Below are 14,965 nucleotides of genomic sequence, written 5' to 3'. Positions count from 1 at the left end.
CCCATGCTTAATGAACATATGTTGTCTCTTAGTGATCACTACGTTCCTTTCCAAGTGCTCAAGAATCACGTACCTACTTCATCTGTCTGCACTGAGAATTAAACAGTGTCTTGTATTACATAACCCCCAGAGTCTCTCTCTCTTCACCATTTCCAGCTCCATTTGTAAAAACAAATTAGGGTGTAGGCTTAGGTGGCATTGCATTATATGTCTTCCACCCACCCCGCTGTCTTTCTCTTTCCCTCTCTGTGTGTATGTGTGTGTCATTGTGTGTGTGTGTTTGCACGTGAGCCCATGTGCATGTGTGCTGGTGCTTCTAGAGGTTAGAGCAATGGTTCTCAACCTTCCAAATGCTGGGACCCTTTAATATAGCTCCTCACGTTGTGGTGACCTCCAGCCATCAAATCATTCTGTTATTAATTCATACCTGTAATTTTGCTACTATTATGAACTGTAATGTAAGTGTCTGATATGCAGGATATCTGATATACAATCCCCAAAGGGGTTATGACCCACAGGTTGAGAACCACCGGGCTAAAGGATAATCTCAGCTTATTGTCCCTTGGGCGTCTCATCTTTCCCTTAAGATTGGGTTTCCAACAGGTCTGAACTTGTCAAAGCAACCAGCAAACCCTAGAGACATGCCAATCCTGCCCCTTCCATCCTGGATTTCACGTACGCACTGCCATGCCTAGATTCTACATAGGTCCTCATGACCAACCTCAGATATTTATGCTGCAAGGCAAGGACTTACTTTATCAATGAAGCCATCTCCCCATCTGGTTGTCCTTGTTCCTTAATGCTTCTTCCAAACAATAAGAATCTGAGGACCAAGTAATTTGACCAGTCTGTACTTTTTAGTTTTTTCCTAAATATATCTTTAAAGAAAATTTAAGCATCACCAGAAGAACTCAGACCTTAGAGAGCATTCCTAACCCAGATTAGTGCTTGTTTGCATTTTTCCATTTGCTAGGGTTCCCCCCCCCACCCAATGGATTGTTCTACTTCTTCATTCTCCTTTCACAGAACAACTCCTTCACCCTGTTTTCTGCCTCTCCAGATGGTCGCTCAGATTCTCAGAGTTACACTTCTTAATTGTGTTTGTTTGCTTACTTTTCTTTTTCTTTTTTAGATCGTGTATATTCAAGAAGTAAAATCAAAGATAATTCACAAAAGCCAAAGCTAAATATTGTCCCTGAAGGGAGAAGAGGGTTCTACTTAACTCTTCACAACCAGCATGAAGGAGGCTGGAGAGAAGGAAAGAAGGCTGAAAGGAAGGATCTAGACCCCTGAGGAGCCTGAGGACATGGTAAAACAATAAAGGACTTCTCCAGGCAAAGTAGTCATCTAACACATCTGTCCCCACCCCACCCCCAGGAAGGGGCCTGTCTGCCTATCCTACTAGAGGGAAGCAGAGGTAGGAAAGTGGCCTGGATACAAACTCACAGAGGGATCACAGATCCCAGCCCCTCAGCTGCGGGAGGAGACCCAGGTGGTGACTCTCTTGGTTATGACACTAAGCACTCATTTCATTCTCTGGGTGGCTGTCTTCTTATTGCTTGCTGAGGTATGAAAGTCCCCACCTCTTCACCCCAACTTGGGACAGACCTGGACGTTTCCCTCTGAGGCTCTGTGAAGACTTCATCCCAGCTCAATCGCCCATTTTTCTCCAACTGCCTTCTAATCTCCCTGGCCCTTGGTGCTCCTGAATTTCAGAGCACCTTTCCGCGTAGCCATCTTGAGGCACTGCTCTGAACTCTTGCTGCATAACCAGTCTTTATAACTTTCTGGTGTACATGCCAGGAGCAACCTTCACCCAGTTTATTCCTGAGGAAACTGAGGATGAAGAGAATGTGTAAGTAGCTGTTCAGGTTCTGAGGTACTCACATCACTGGAAATCGGAAGAGGAGACGGTCATTTTGGTTCCTTGTGCCCTCTCACCCGCCACTCACTGTGCCTCAGAGTGAGGCAGAGATTGCATAGGTATCACACAGAGCTGTAGAAGAGCTTCCTGAAGATCTATTATTGGAGCTGTGTAAGGGTCTGTGGGACTTGCTTGACTCTTCACTCTGCCACCGAGACTTATGGGGGAGGTGGGACTTGCTTTTCCCATCTAACCGCATCTTTCAGGGCTCAGCTTTCCTGTGGATACAAGCACTGCTTACCTCTACAGAAGGAAGGTGTACACACAGTACGGAGAATGAGACAGACAGGCTCCTCTTCCTCAATAAAAGAGTGACCTTTTTGTTTGGTATACACTTGAGACTGAGTGATGCACAAAAACTGGGTGGCTGGTGTTTATGCACTCTGCTCACTATGTTAACTTACACAGAAGTCTGCAAGCTCACAGTAGCCGTATCTGTACCGAGACTGAAGGAATGACTAAGATGAAGGTTGAAGTTTAGAGAGGAAATTTTTCCATTAGAATGAAGCTCCCAATTCAAAGGTAGGATGGTGGCCACCTGTCCTCACTTTCTGGAAGATTTTGATTGAAACAGAGAAGAATCTCTGACTTGCCGCGATCGTTGGTCTCTCAACAAGGAATGGTTTATGGCTCAGCCCTGTTAATTTCAGAGTGTTTTCCCCTGTATGGAAGATACTTTCTACTCTTTTAAAAGATATTCATATGATGCTGTTCATCTAGGAAGTTGACTATTGAAACTGTGACAGGAAAAAAGTAGAAACGCAAAACTGTACCAGAGCTTATAATATAGCTCTATTTAAACCTTTCATGTCTTCCACATGGCGTTCTCTCTCTCCCTCCCTCTCCCTCTCCTTCTCCCTCTCCCCCCTTTCTTTCTCTGTTATGAATACAAAATTTGGCAGTACAAATAATTTGTGGGCCACTGCCCCATCAATAAGCTTCTCGTAAAATCCCATTTTAATGGTTGTGTGGCCTCCAATGAGGCTGCTCAATACTTTAACCACTTTCCAATTGTTCGATATTTAGGTTAATTTTTGTTATTAAAGGTAATGTTGCTGTGAATATTTTTAGGACTCTAATGATTTCTTTTGGAGAAGCTTCCGGGACCTTCTGGAACAAAGCCTTGGAGGCATAATTAAAAGCCACTGTATTCTTATCTCTAAAGTGCCTCTTGGAAGGCTGTACCTCACAGTTCACCACCCACTTGACTACTGCTAATACCTGGGTCTTCAGTCTTCGGCAGCCTTAAGAAGAGAAAAAGTCCCCACACATTCTTCATTTCTTTGTTTGCTAGCACAGTTTAAACTTCTTTCATCCCTTCCTCCTTGTATTTTCCTGAAATTGTTTGTTCATACACTTCTCCAGAACTTTGATTGAGTTTTAAGATCTTGCTCCTCATTTACGTAACCGAGTTACAAGCTTACTATAATAAATCTTTCTATGACATCCCTATTTTGAACACTTTCTTGACTTAAGCTTGGCAGACATTTTTAAAAATGCTATCCTTTAAAAATGTTAACTGTTTACAGTCTTTAAACAACGAGTTAAACCCTGCACACATACCTTCCTTGAAGACTCTTTTCTCTACTGTTAGCTCATTAGCACTGACTTAAATGATTTTATAATGCCTTAAAAAAATGTCACATGGCAGCCCATGCATGCTCTTTGGTTGGTGGCTTAGGCTCTGGGAACTCCCAGAGGTCTGGGTTAGTTGATTCTGTTGGTTTTCTTATGGGATTGCCATCCCCTTCAGCTCCTTCAATCCTCCTAACTCTTCCAATGGGGTCCCTAACCTTAGTCCTATGGTTGCTGGTCCGTGGTCCATTCATTTTCACTAGTGAATAATATTTCATTTTATAGAGGACTGCCTAACCTGGGCTCAGTGGGAGAGGATGCATTTAATTCTGTAGAGATTTGATGCCCCGGGGAAGGGGGATGGGGATAAGATAGGGGGTGGGTGAAGAGGGCAGGTGGGGGTTGGGGGAGCACCCTTTCAGAGGCAAAGGAGAGCGGGTAGGGAGTGAAGAACTCTTGGAGGATGGACAGGGAATGAGGGGGGCAACATTTGGAATATAAATAAATAAAAGAATTTTTAAAATTTCACATGCATGTGCTGAGGAAGCCGAACCTACCACCCAGAGCTTGAATGTACCCACTGTAGTGTGTCGGTCCTCTCTTAGAGCCTTGATTTTTTCCAAGGTGGGGCTATCGTGCATCTTGTGTTGTTATTGCTTCCTTTGCTTCTAGCCACACCCCTCCCTCCATTTTGTGATATGTATGTTTCTTTCTCTAACGTGTGTGTGCTTTTCCTACTTTTGAGCCAAAAAAAAAAAAAAGCTTCACAAAAATTCATTTTTTACCTCTGGCTTACTTCCCTCTCCCCTCTTATAGAGTTTATCCATATTTTATGGAAAGATGTGACCCATTCATTTTCACCAGTGGATAATATTTCATTTCATAAATATCTGAATGCATAGTCTTAGAGCTTATTGGTGAGGATTTCTCTCCAGGCTACATGTAGGAGTAACATTACTGTATTGAAGCCTATGTGCATGATCTGTTTTTAAAAGACAAGGCTAAGTGTTCTTTCCAGTGGTTGTACTAATTACACCCCCAACTGCAGACTTTAAGATCCTGAGCTTCCTTGCCAATACTTTGATATTTTCAAGTACTGAAATCTGGTAGCCATTTTCACCCAGTGGATCCGCACCAACGTTTTAGGCTTGTTTGTCCAAGTACTTAACGCCCAAAAAGCGAATCTCAAAAGCAAATCAAGCCGCTCTTATTTGGGTTTTCAGTTTCTCTATAGGGTCAGACACTTAGCAAACTGTTCATAATCTGTTGCGGCGAGCCTCGTGCTCAGCCCCCGGGAAAGCCGAGAGGTCACAGCGATAGGATGAATAAATAGCAGACTGAGTAGAAATGAAGAGGCTGCAGTTCTAACCTGCTTCCCGCCCTGACGCTCTGCAGAGCGTGCATCTAAGTCCTGTCACCTCTCTGCGTCCTACCTGCTCATCAGGCACAACAGAGCTGACCTTTCTCCCAGGCCCACTGTGAGGATGAAATCCTGCTGCAGAGCACTTTGAAATCGTTGGATGACAAGCAAGACAGAAGCGCCAAGTATGATGGTTACCCGTGCCAGCAACACTAGAAGACAGCATAAAAATAGGAAACAGAGAAAATTTCATTTTGCAAAAGCTCCAGTGAGAAAAATCGGTTGGTCAGAATGTCATTCCCTGTTTCTGGTTCACATAGACATTCGCTTTTATAAAATTAAGAGGAAAAAGAATATCACCCCCCCCCCTTTTTTTTCACTTTGCAGGCAGGCAGAAGTCTATTGCACATCCCGATTCTTATGTGATGGATGAGTCATCGCTTCAGAAGTACGGGTACTGCTGAAGAGCCCTGGTCAAAACTGGTTTTTGTAGGTGACCTTCATACTCTGCCTTTCATCCCAAGGCATGTAAGCTGTAAAGTCTGCAAGGATGTTACAGGCTGACGACTGGGGAGGGTTTAAGCCTTGACACTGTAAAAGCATAGCAGTTAATCTACCCGCCTTGGCAACAGATCAACCTACGGCTCTGGCTTACCACCTTCCACTTTATCTTCTTAGACCTCCTTCCTGCCCTCTATGTGAGGACATGAGACACAGAGAGAGGGGACGTTTTCAACAACCTTTGATATATTAGGAACCACAGAACAAGATGAGTCACTGCCATTAATGTGAAAGGCTCATTCTAAAATTGCCTTAACCGTGATTTTAGTAGCTCATATCCATCTTGGTCTGCTGCTCTAAGTGAGTTGTGATGAGCATAATCACCTTTACTTATAAATTCGATGGGCTGTGGAGACAGTTCCAAGCCCACAGAGAAGGCATTTCCCACTCCGAGCTGGCTGCCTGACGTGACACTCAGAGACTCTCCAATGGGAGGTTTTTGGGTTCCCTCCCACCCCTCTTCGGCTCTAGATCTTTACACTGGAGATTTTTAAAGTCAAAACTGCACAGAGTGGTTCGGTTGCTGCACCCCACGGAGAAGTTCAGAAAGTAAAAGGTAGGGGTGTAGCCTTAGGCTGTAAGGAGGACGAGAGTGACGGGTGTCCACCCACACGAACTGTTCTGTGAAGTTATGAATCATAGTGTACTCAACTCCTAATTTTCACCCAGGAAGGGAAAACGACTGAGCACTGTTGAAATGTTTTGTTCCAATGTTTCTCCCAGAGAGGGTCCTCATAATGCCTTCTGGGGGAATGTGTGCTCTAATTGGCATAATTAAATTATTGCCATAGAACTGACGTGGTGTGGTTCCTGCAGTGGCTCCTTTCCATCAGGAAACAGTTCTTAAAAAAAAAAACAATATCCATTCGAGTATCCAGTCACATGGCAATCTGTTTATTCCATTCTTCTCCCTCATGAGGAGGGGCATGCTCAACAGATTTGAATCACCTTACTGGAGAAATTAGTTGAAAAGTATAAAAGGCCAGCCTGCTGATAGTTTCTTTCTTAGCCCACACCTAATAAAAGGTTGAAGTGACTTTTTTTTTTCCTTTTAAATTGGCAGATTATTTACTCCGGTTTGAGTTACAATGTTGCTAAAGTCTTTTTTCTTTTTTTTAAGTTTAAAACTGTTCACAGTAACCTAAAATTCAGCACCCCTTTCTCTCATTTCGTAACAAAGGACAAGGGAATGGTCATGCAGCCTTGAAGTGTCACAGTGAGGAAGAGTGTGGAGAAACAGAAGACTGGTACTGTGCTAAGTGCAAAACACCTTGACAGATCCAGTAGTGTATGTTAGTTTCAAGGCCCCCCTCAAGTGCATGCCCATATTTGATGCTATTATAATCAGGGTGAAGGGGTGGCACAGGGAAGGAGTGTTTAGGCCACCAAGTCTTTTATGAATGAATTGATACTGTTATTGTGGAAGTGGGCTTTTGGTGAAAGAAAAGGTCCTTCTCCCTGTTCCTATTCTGGGTTTGCTGCTCCCTCACCCTCCTTGCCCTGTTATGACATAGCAGCTAGATGACAGAAGCTGCTCTTGGACCACTGAGCCATAGTTCCTATTGTTCATTAATTACCCAGCCTGCAGTATTATATTACAGAAGCCTAAAACTCATGAACGCATCATGGTCTCAAGCTTATACGTAGTGCACGTGAGTGAAAATGTGAAAGGAACAGGGAGAAAAGAGACAGATGGTCGATTAAGATGGCAGAAACGTGAGGATCCCCTCCCACCTTTTGTTTTCCATCAACACACTTACAATATTGCTTGTACAATAAACATGGCTCTAAAGAACTCGGTTAAATGCAAGGGGTAAGATATAATGACGCTAATAAGGTATAGGGTACAGGTCCCTTTCTGTTCAGGGTGGTTGGCGTGAGTCCCTAGCTCGCCAAGGTTCCAGGTGGGGAGAGAAAGCCGGGTTATAATCAGGAAACATTTTCTGTGTCAGCATTTCCAGCAAATCACTTGTAGAAATTTTTTAGAAGAAAGGGGCCTGATTCTCCAGCACTCCTGTAATTTGTCATGATATAATTTCTCATTCTAAGTAAATATTCAGTTTCATGTCTAGTTTCGTATTTGTAATTCTGCATCTTTTTTCTTAACGAGGGTTCCTATAATTGGTTCAGCATGGCGTCTCACAACATCTGAAGGTGCCTTTGGTTAGGTGGGTCATGGGAACACAGGCTATGCACGGTGAACTGAAAGGCTCGCACTGGCTCCCACTCCTCCCTTTTCCTAAGAATCTTGTCAATGCACTGGGCAAAATGCTGCTGCAGTCAGCGTTGACTTCCACGTCCCCTGATTACTCTGTCCTTGTAAGTGGCTTCTATTTCTTAAGTCACAAGAAAACCAGCTGGAAATACTGCTGTAGAAAGTCGGGGTAGAAAAGCAGAGTATCGTCATGGCCAGACACTCTGCCTTTACACTTGCCTCCACTTGAGAGATCTCTTAGCCTCACCTAAAAACCCTTGGTGCAGGCAATTCATAGAAAGATTTTCCTTTTCTGAAAAACTAGCCAGCTGCCGTTCCTGTTCATTTAAACACCAGGACTTTGTAGAACAATTACATTAGATGATAGTGGTGGAGGAAAGGAAAGAGAAAGGAACATTAGGGTGCTTTATTTGGCCTTTTTAACGGCCCCCTCCTAATTTCTTCTTGTGATGTGTGATATTTGATTTAACCTCAATAATGTTCAAGAAGGGTCTTATCATTTTTAATATCTAGAATTGCCAAGTCTAGCAGCAGAAAAGAGAAGGTAACCAGATATATTTGGATTTCAGATAAACATAAATAATTTTTAATATATGCATTCCCCAAATTGGAATTGACAAGACATATTGAAGTGCTGTGCGTGTTCCCAGGTCATTCTGTCATTCTCACAGTTTGGAGCGGATAAAACCAAAGGCCAGAGCTTTGTAAGAGACACAGATGGTACCCAACCCCAAGGCTTTGCCTTTTAAGCACTGTTTTTAAGGGCCCCCTTACTATATCGTGTGAAATTGTGTAATTTCTCCTCCATCCTTAGGTAAATGAGAAATTAATTGCCCCTTAGAAGAGACCTTCCCAAGTTTTCAAAACAACAAACTCAATGCTGGGAGAGTCCCCAGGAAACTGCATCTAAGAATTTCAACATTGCAGATCAGATTCCTGGGGGAGAAAGCAACAGGGACTCCGCTGGAGCAAGCACTGAGAACTTGTGGCATTCGGAGGAAGAAATTAGAACGGGGCTGAAAGCCTGGAGCTGTTGTCTTGCTCCTGGAAAGCAACTTCCGCTGTGGTCCTGATAGCAAGAGGGAAGGGAGGCTGGGGAGTACCCGACCTTCTCACCTGAGTGTCACTAGAGCCGGAGGCCAACTCACATTTCCCGTCACCTCTGGGGCTGCCGATTTACCTTCTCCTCCCATTCTACACACTGCTGAACTAATTGCCTGCCTAATTGCCAAAACTAATTGCTCTGACGTGCTTTGTTCATCTGCTCCAGTCTCTAGCTGGAGCTTGGGCAGACGGGCTCCCCTGAGGGAAGGATGATTCTTTTTTCTGGGAGACGGAGCTTCAGAACAATGGAGCAGGAACTGTTTTTCTTTTTCTTGTGGATGGAGACCAAGGAAGCTCCTTGCTCACTTCAGGAAGGACAATAGCTCTCAGCAGGGCGGGGCTGCTTCCTGAGTCAGTTAGGCAGCGCAGGCTTCCCAGGGTGTTTCTTTCTCTCCTTTAGAGTTTAGCTTAGAGCTGGTGATTAAAGTCCGGAGACCTAGAAAGGTTAACAGCTTTCCCAAGTCACAAACTCCTTCATGGCAGGGATGTATTCGTGGCTTGTCTTTCTCAATTCCCAGTCCAAGATTTCTATTGTTTTATTCTGTAATTGTTAGAATAATAATAATAACTCTTCTACATTTCCATGCAAACATTTATCAAGCCACTGTTGAGTAACATCTTCTTATTTGTAGTTTGAATTAGATTCATTCATACCCACTGAGTTGTTATGGTTACTAAGCCTTTTCTCTGTGTTATTTATGTCATATCATCTCAAAGGGGTATAAATGAATACTGTAAGTAAGGGGAAATGGAGGCAAAGGAATTTAACAACTTGGCATGTGTATGGGTTCTGATTTATGGACAAACTTGTGAGACCATTTAAGTGTTGAGACTGGAGCAACTCAAAATTAACCAAACAGATTGTGCAATATTGTATAAAGGCCAGATGCATATGTTGTCATGCCTCCATATTGCTGAGATAAGAATAAACAATTACAAGACCAACTTGCAATGAATTCGAGGTGTTATGAAGAATTTCTGTAATTTTCTGCTTAGTGGAAAACCCAGTGGGTTGGAGACATTAGCTGGGTGTATGGCCCTGGGGGAGGGGAGCAGGTGTTTCCCTGCCTCAGTTTCATCAATTCTGCGTGAGGACAATTAGGTTCCATGGTCTGAAGACCCTGCTGCACTGTTCTTCTTAGATGGAGCCTGTCCAAGGTAAAAGCACACAATGTCAGAGGCTCACACTAACCTTCAGGATAGCTCCCCAGTGGCTGTAAATGAGAGTCTTATTGTTTGATGAATGGTCTTCCCCTGCCCTGTAACAAGAATAATAAAAAGCAATGACACTATTGGGTGGAATAAGCATTTTCTCCTCCAGAGGAAACCTATGGACTACACAAATAGTAACTGTTTTGAAGCTCCAAAAACAAATTGTATAAATTGGATTTTGAAGGAAAAGAAAGTTATGATATGGGACAAAGATAGAGGTTTAAAAGTAAAGTAGAAAAAAAGGTTGATAATCTCATTGGCTAAAAAAAAGGATCTATTAAAGGGTAATTATGTGCACTAAGAAAGCACTATATCAAGTGGATTTATAAGGGAATGTTTGGGCACATTTAGAGGAGCGTGGAATGTGGGGGAGGGTATCTTTCTTTTCCTGCAGAGAGAGTTGTCTTTATGAAAACCAAAGGCTTTACAACATTTTTTTTGGGGGTCACTGATTGTCTTGTTAATTCTTTTGGCTGATTTCATAAAGCGTTCATGACCTTTTAACTTCCAAATCATTGGATGAACAAAGAAGCGTGGTAAGATACAGATAAAGATGACCGTGACTCCAGTAGGATGGATGTACAGCCTGTGGTGCTGGAGACTCTAGGATGGGAGGTGATGGAGGTCAGAGGCTGGGGTATTTTTCCTGATCTGTGACATTTGGCAAGTCTATGCCTTCTCCAGGTCTCAGTGTCTTTCTTCCTGCAAGAAATTATGGAACTGAACCCATCTGAAGCCCTAGGCTACATGTGCGTTTGTAATTGTACAATAGGATAATAATTTCTGATTAGAGGCTGTTAGTCCTTAAGGTCTTTAACACTGCAGCAAATGAATGGGGAAAAAAAAAAAAGAAGAAATAGAAACAGGAAAAGGAAAAGGGAAGAAACCATGGTATGCTCCTAGGTACGGTGGTGGAGATTTATTGTAGATGTGCTGGAGAGCATAGCCAGAGACAGGGACCTCCGGGAGAGTCCAGAGTAGACATGACCCTGAGCTGGGCCATGCTGGAAGTTGAGGAGAGGAAGGATAAGGGGGTAGAGAGGGGAACCACAGGCAGCAGCCAGGAGGCCCAAAGGTACAGAAAGAGCGGGTAATCAAAATGATTGGATTATATAAAGAAGAGCAGCCCAGTCCCCGGGACTGGCGAGTTCAGGGTAGACAGCAGGGTATGCTAGCCATGTGGACCCTCTGTACCAGGTAGGGACTGAGGGGTGCAGGGAGAACCTGGCAGCCAGGTTCTCGTTGATAGGTTAAATAGACATCTCAGTCATTTAGCCTCAGGTTTGAAACTTAACATTAGCTCTAGTACAAATGTTTATATTTCTGTTTGTGTTCTGAGAACTGTGGTAATAGACTGCTAGTCTAGAGCAATCCAATTCTAGACTCTCACCCAGAAGAGGAAGTGACACGACTCTTCCTCTACCTGCTTCCTGCTTTGATTACCGTAGTAGTTGATTATTTTTCTCAGCACAGAATGCTGACCAGACAGAACCTGGCCCTCTTAGAGCAGCAGGTCATGAATATCACTGTCATATGAAACTCCAGGCTGCTTGCTGTGCAGATTGAAGGACGGACCATTTTGCTCCCCACTCCCACCTCAGAGTCAGATGACACAGACTGAACAGCTGCTTGCAGGCTGGAGGTTGTCAAAATCAGGGTGTCAAGACGGCTGATTTCTTCTGAGGCCTCTCCTTCCTTGGCTCACAGATCCCTTTTTCGGTCTTTTTCCTGTCCCTTTGGGACGAATTCACTCTTCAGCGGTCTGCCTCTCTGCCCAAACCTTGCCCATTCTTCAAATAACATAGCAGTCTTTGTAAAATAGACATCGTCACCACCTTACATAAGAATTGTATTACATGTTGTTCACTGTGTGTGTGTGTTGGGGGGGGGGATAGGGAGAGGAGGGGGAGGGATACGGGGTGAGTGTGCATATCACAGCTTGTGGATGGAGGAGAGAGGGTGAGTCATAGGAGTCTGTTCTGTATCTCCATCATATAAGTCCCAGAGATCAAACTCAGGCCATTAGGCTCAGCGGCAAGGTGACTTTATCTGCATCACCACACCAACAGTATATGAATAACATGTAACATGTAATATTTTTAAAAGATTTATTTATTTATTTTATGTCTATAAGTACACTAGCTGTCTTCAGACACACCAGAAGAGGACATCAGATCCTATTATAGACGGGTGTGAGCCACCAGTGTGGTGGCTGGGAATTGAACTCAGGACCTCTGGAAGAACAGTCGGTGTTCTTAATCACGGAGCCATCTCTTACCTCTACATGTAATATTTCTTAAAGAACTCACTAGACTCTCTAGTGTACTAAGACTGCTACCTTACTTTTAGAAAGGCCATCTCACTAGTCCTAACAACTTTCTTTTAATTCGATTACCTCTGTTAAGCCCTTTTCGCCAAAACTGTTGCATTCTGAAATGCTGGACGTCAAGGCTCTAGTATATCATTGGGAAGACACCCAATTTAATCTGTATTCCATAACATGACTCAGAAGAAAGAGACTTTCCTACCTGTTACTCGGAATCTATTCAGGGAGCTCTCTTCTTGCTACATGCAAAGGGGAAGACAATTAATCACAGGCTCTGTGGCAGCAGGAAATGGCTGTAGCAAACCATTGGGGAAGCACCTGCATAATTCAGTTGTGACAGCAACTGTATTTCCTCCTGTAAACCCTGGCTAAGCCACCTCATCTTGGGGATATAGTATGTTCAACATGGCCACTGTGAGCCAAACCTTAGGCTGGGCATGGCACTTGGACACATGTCATTTGGTGGGCGGCAGAAACTGCCTATCAAAGGGAAACACCTGCTACAGAAGGTTCACTGAAGCCTGAGAAAATAAAGGTCAAAGACACTGGGCTGAGCTGCCACCGTTCTCCACCATTCTTCCAGGGCAGAAGGCAGTTATCAGTTCATAATGCTGTGAAAGAAACTAAGAAATGCCAGGGTGCTGAGGGCTGTCCTGTAGAGATAATAAACCCTAAAGGAGGGAGTCTGAAAAGCTGGGAGGGAGGGTAAGTTGGGGCGCATGGCTAAGGAAGGATTTGATGCAATGGCCTAGGGCCTTGTGTTACTCTATGTACATGACATAAAGCCTGAATGTGTGTATGTGAATATACGCTTGTGCTGTTTGTATGCATGTGTGTGAAGCATGCGCACCCATGTGACTGGATAGAAAGAAGGAGTGAGAGGAAAAGGGGGGAGGAGAGAAAGTGTTAAAACCATGACAAGTAGGTAAGTATCTGAAGTAGTTAATTGTGACAAAGTGTTCTGAGGTTTTATTTACAGTCAACGGTTCCGTACTCCAGGGTATGGCACTATAGATAGCTGTGAAGTTAGTTTAGTCACACGGGGATTCTTAACCTGGGGACTGTTGATACTGACCCCCTTTTCCAAGGCTAAGGAAAGGGACTGGGTTTTAATATGATCATTTTCTCTTGTGATCTTATGAGTTTTATTTTATACATTTTAAAACATTCAAAATAGGGATGCCCGGTCTGTATCGCATTGGTTAGAAATGGCAAGCATGCACACACACCAAAAAGGTTAAACATCTCTAGATCAAAACTAGCATTTTAATAAGATTAAGTAGACTATGTTAAAATGAATTATAAAAATTGAATCTTGCACATAGGAAGGGAAAGTGTTCTGTGCAAGTTTTGTTTGAAGAATGCAAATATTTAAATGCATGTAAATATGCTTATTGTATATATTTAAATAAATATATGTTTATTGCTAAGTGTGGAACATGATAAAATGTCTGATAGCCAGTGATCAACAGGCCACTAGACATTAAAACAATGAGAAGCAATCCGTGTTTTAAATGATAAATGAGGACTTTGCTGAGCCCTTTATGGTAAGGAGTGGAGTAGTCGGCTCAATTTAGGCACATTCTGGCCATCTTTGTAGTGAACGGGGACAGTGGTCAGTAAAAGATGGCAGTATCTGTCTCTGCCTTGCTAAGACCTGAGTTAATCTCAGTGTCTCCGAGACTCACGTCGGTTCCTGAGGTTACCAGTTTGCAGAAAATGTTAGAATCAGAGGCCCTGTTTCCTGGCTAGAGTGTCTTCCTGTTATTGCTGTCAGGAAGTAGCTACCAGCTTCCATGAATAGTCATCGATGCTATCAGAAGGTACATCTTCTCAGGAAGCTGACAACTAAGAGGCCGAGCAGAAGTGAAGCTGAGGGAAGTAGAGGGTAGGGAGGTAAGATGAAGCAAGCATTCAGGCACGGAGGGGGACAGAAAGCAGGAGAAAAATAGCAAGTGGGTGAAACATGTATCTGGGCCTGCTGAGCTGAGGGTGTAGGAAGAATCCATCACACGAGGCTGTTAAGTTCCCGCAGCATTCACAGCATCAGGTGTAGTGGAACGGTAGGAAAGACACGGCAGTTCATCTAGAAAGCTCAGCAGATACAAATCTCGGAATGAAGCCATGCTACTACCATTAGAGTTGAACAAAGCCAGGATTCAGGCTGTCAGGGACTGGAGTATGGTTAACCTACTAGTAGAATTTATCCGACTCATGTTTACTTGCTTAATTTAGAAAATGTAAGCTCCATTAAAGAAGGTTTCTTTTCCTTCTCATTTTCTCAGTCATCCTAGCGCCTTGGAGAGGCCCAAGCACTCATTTGTAGAGGAATTTAAATAGTGTGCTGGGAATTGCCATTAGAAATTCTTGGAAAGAGCTGGAGAGATGGTACAGCTGGCAAAGTACTGACCACATAAGAACCCAGTTCCCATCCCTCAAACTCGCATTAAGAAGCCAGGCATGGTGATGCTCACTTTAAATCCCCAAACTGGAGAGTCAGAGACAGGAGGATTCCCACGATTCAGTGATCAGCCAGTGGAGCAAAATCAGCAAGCCCCAAACCACCAAGAGAGACTCTGCCTCACAAAACAAGATGGATGGCTCCTGAGGTATGACGCTCAAGGTTGACCTCTGACCCTTATACACTGGCTAACATATTCCTATATGTACAAGCGCTCTCTCTCTCTC

At 43.6% G+C, this 14,965-nt stretch overlaps 1 long non-coding RNA gene and 1 other non-coding gene across 2 annotated transcripts in view; one reads left to right on the top strand and one right to left on the bottom strand.

The window, feature by feature from the left end:
• Positions 1 to 1,346, top strand: part of Gm4633 — a 43,316-nt gene extending 41,970 nt beyond the window's left edge. The window contains exon 3 of the transcript XR_876096.3: positions 1,133 to 1,346. This is a non-coding gene — a transcript (predicted gene 4633). The remainder of the gene's footprint in view (positions 1 to 1,132) is intronic.
• A 6,850-nt stretch (positions 1,347 to 8,196) lies between these two features.
• Positions 8,197 to 12,548, bottom strand: Gm16619 (predicted gene, 16619). Its single transcript, NR_169118.1, has 3 exons — positions 12,480 to 12,548; positions 9,932 to 9,998; positions 8,197 to 9,280 (listed from the first exon to the last, which is right to left on the bottom strand). It is a non-coding gene; the product is annotated as a predicted gene, 16619 (long non-coding RNA).
• Between the last annotated feature and the right edge of the window lie 2,417 nt (positions 12,549 to 14,965).

This window comes from Mus musculus, chromosome 16, assembly GCF_000001635.26.
Source record: "Mus musculus strain C57BL/6J chromosome 16, GRCm38.p6 C57BL/6J".
NCBI lineage: Eukaryota > Metazoa > Chordata > Mammalia > Rodentia > Muridae > Mus > Mus musculus.
Note: the sequence above shows the minus strand (reverse complement) of the source record. Positions and strands in the feature narration are given on the sequence as shown.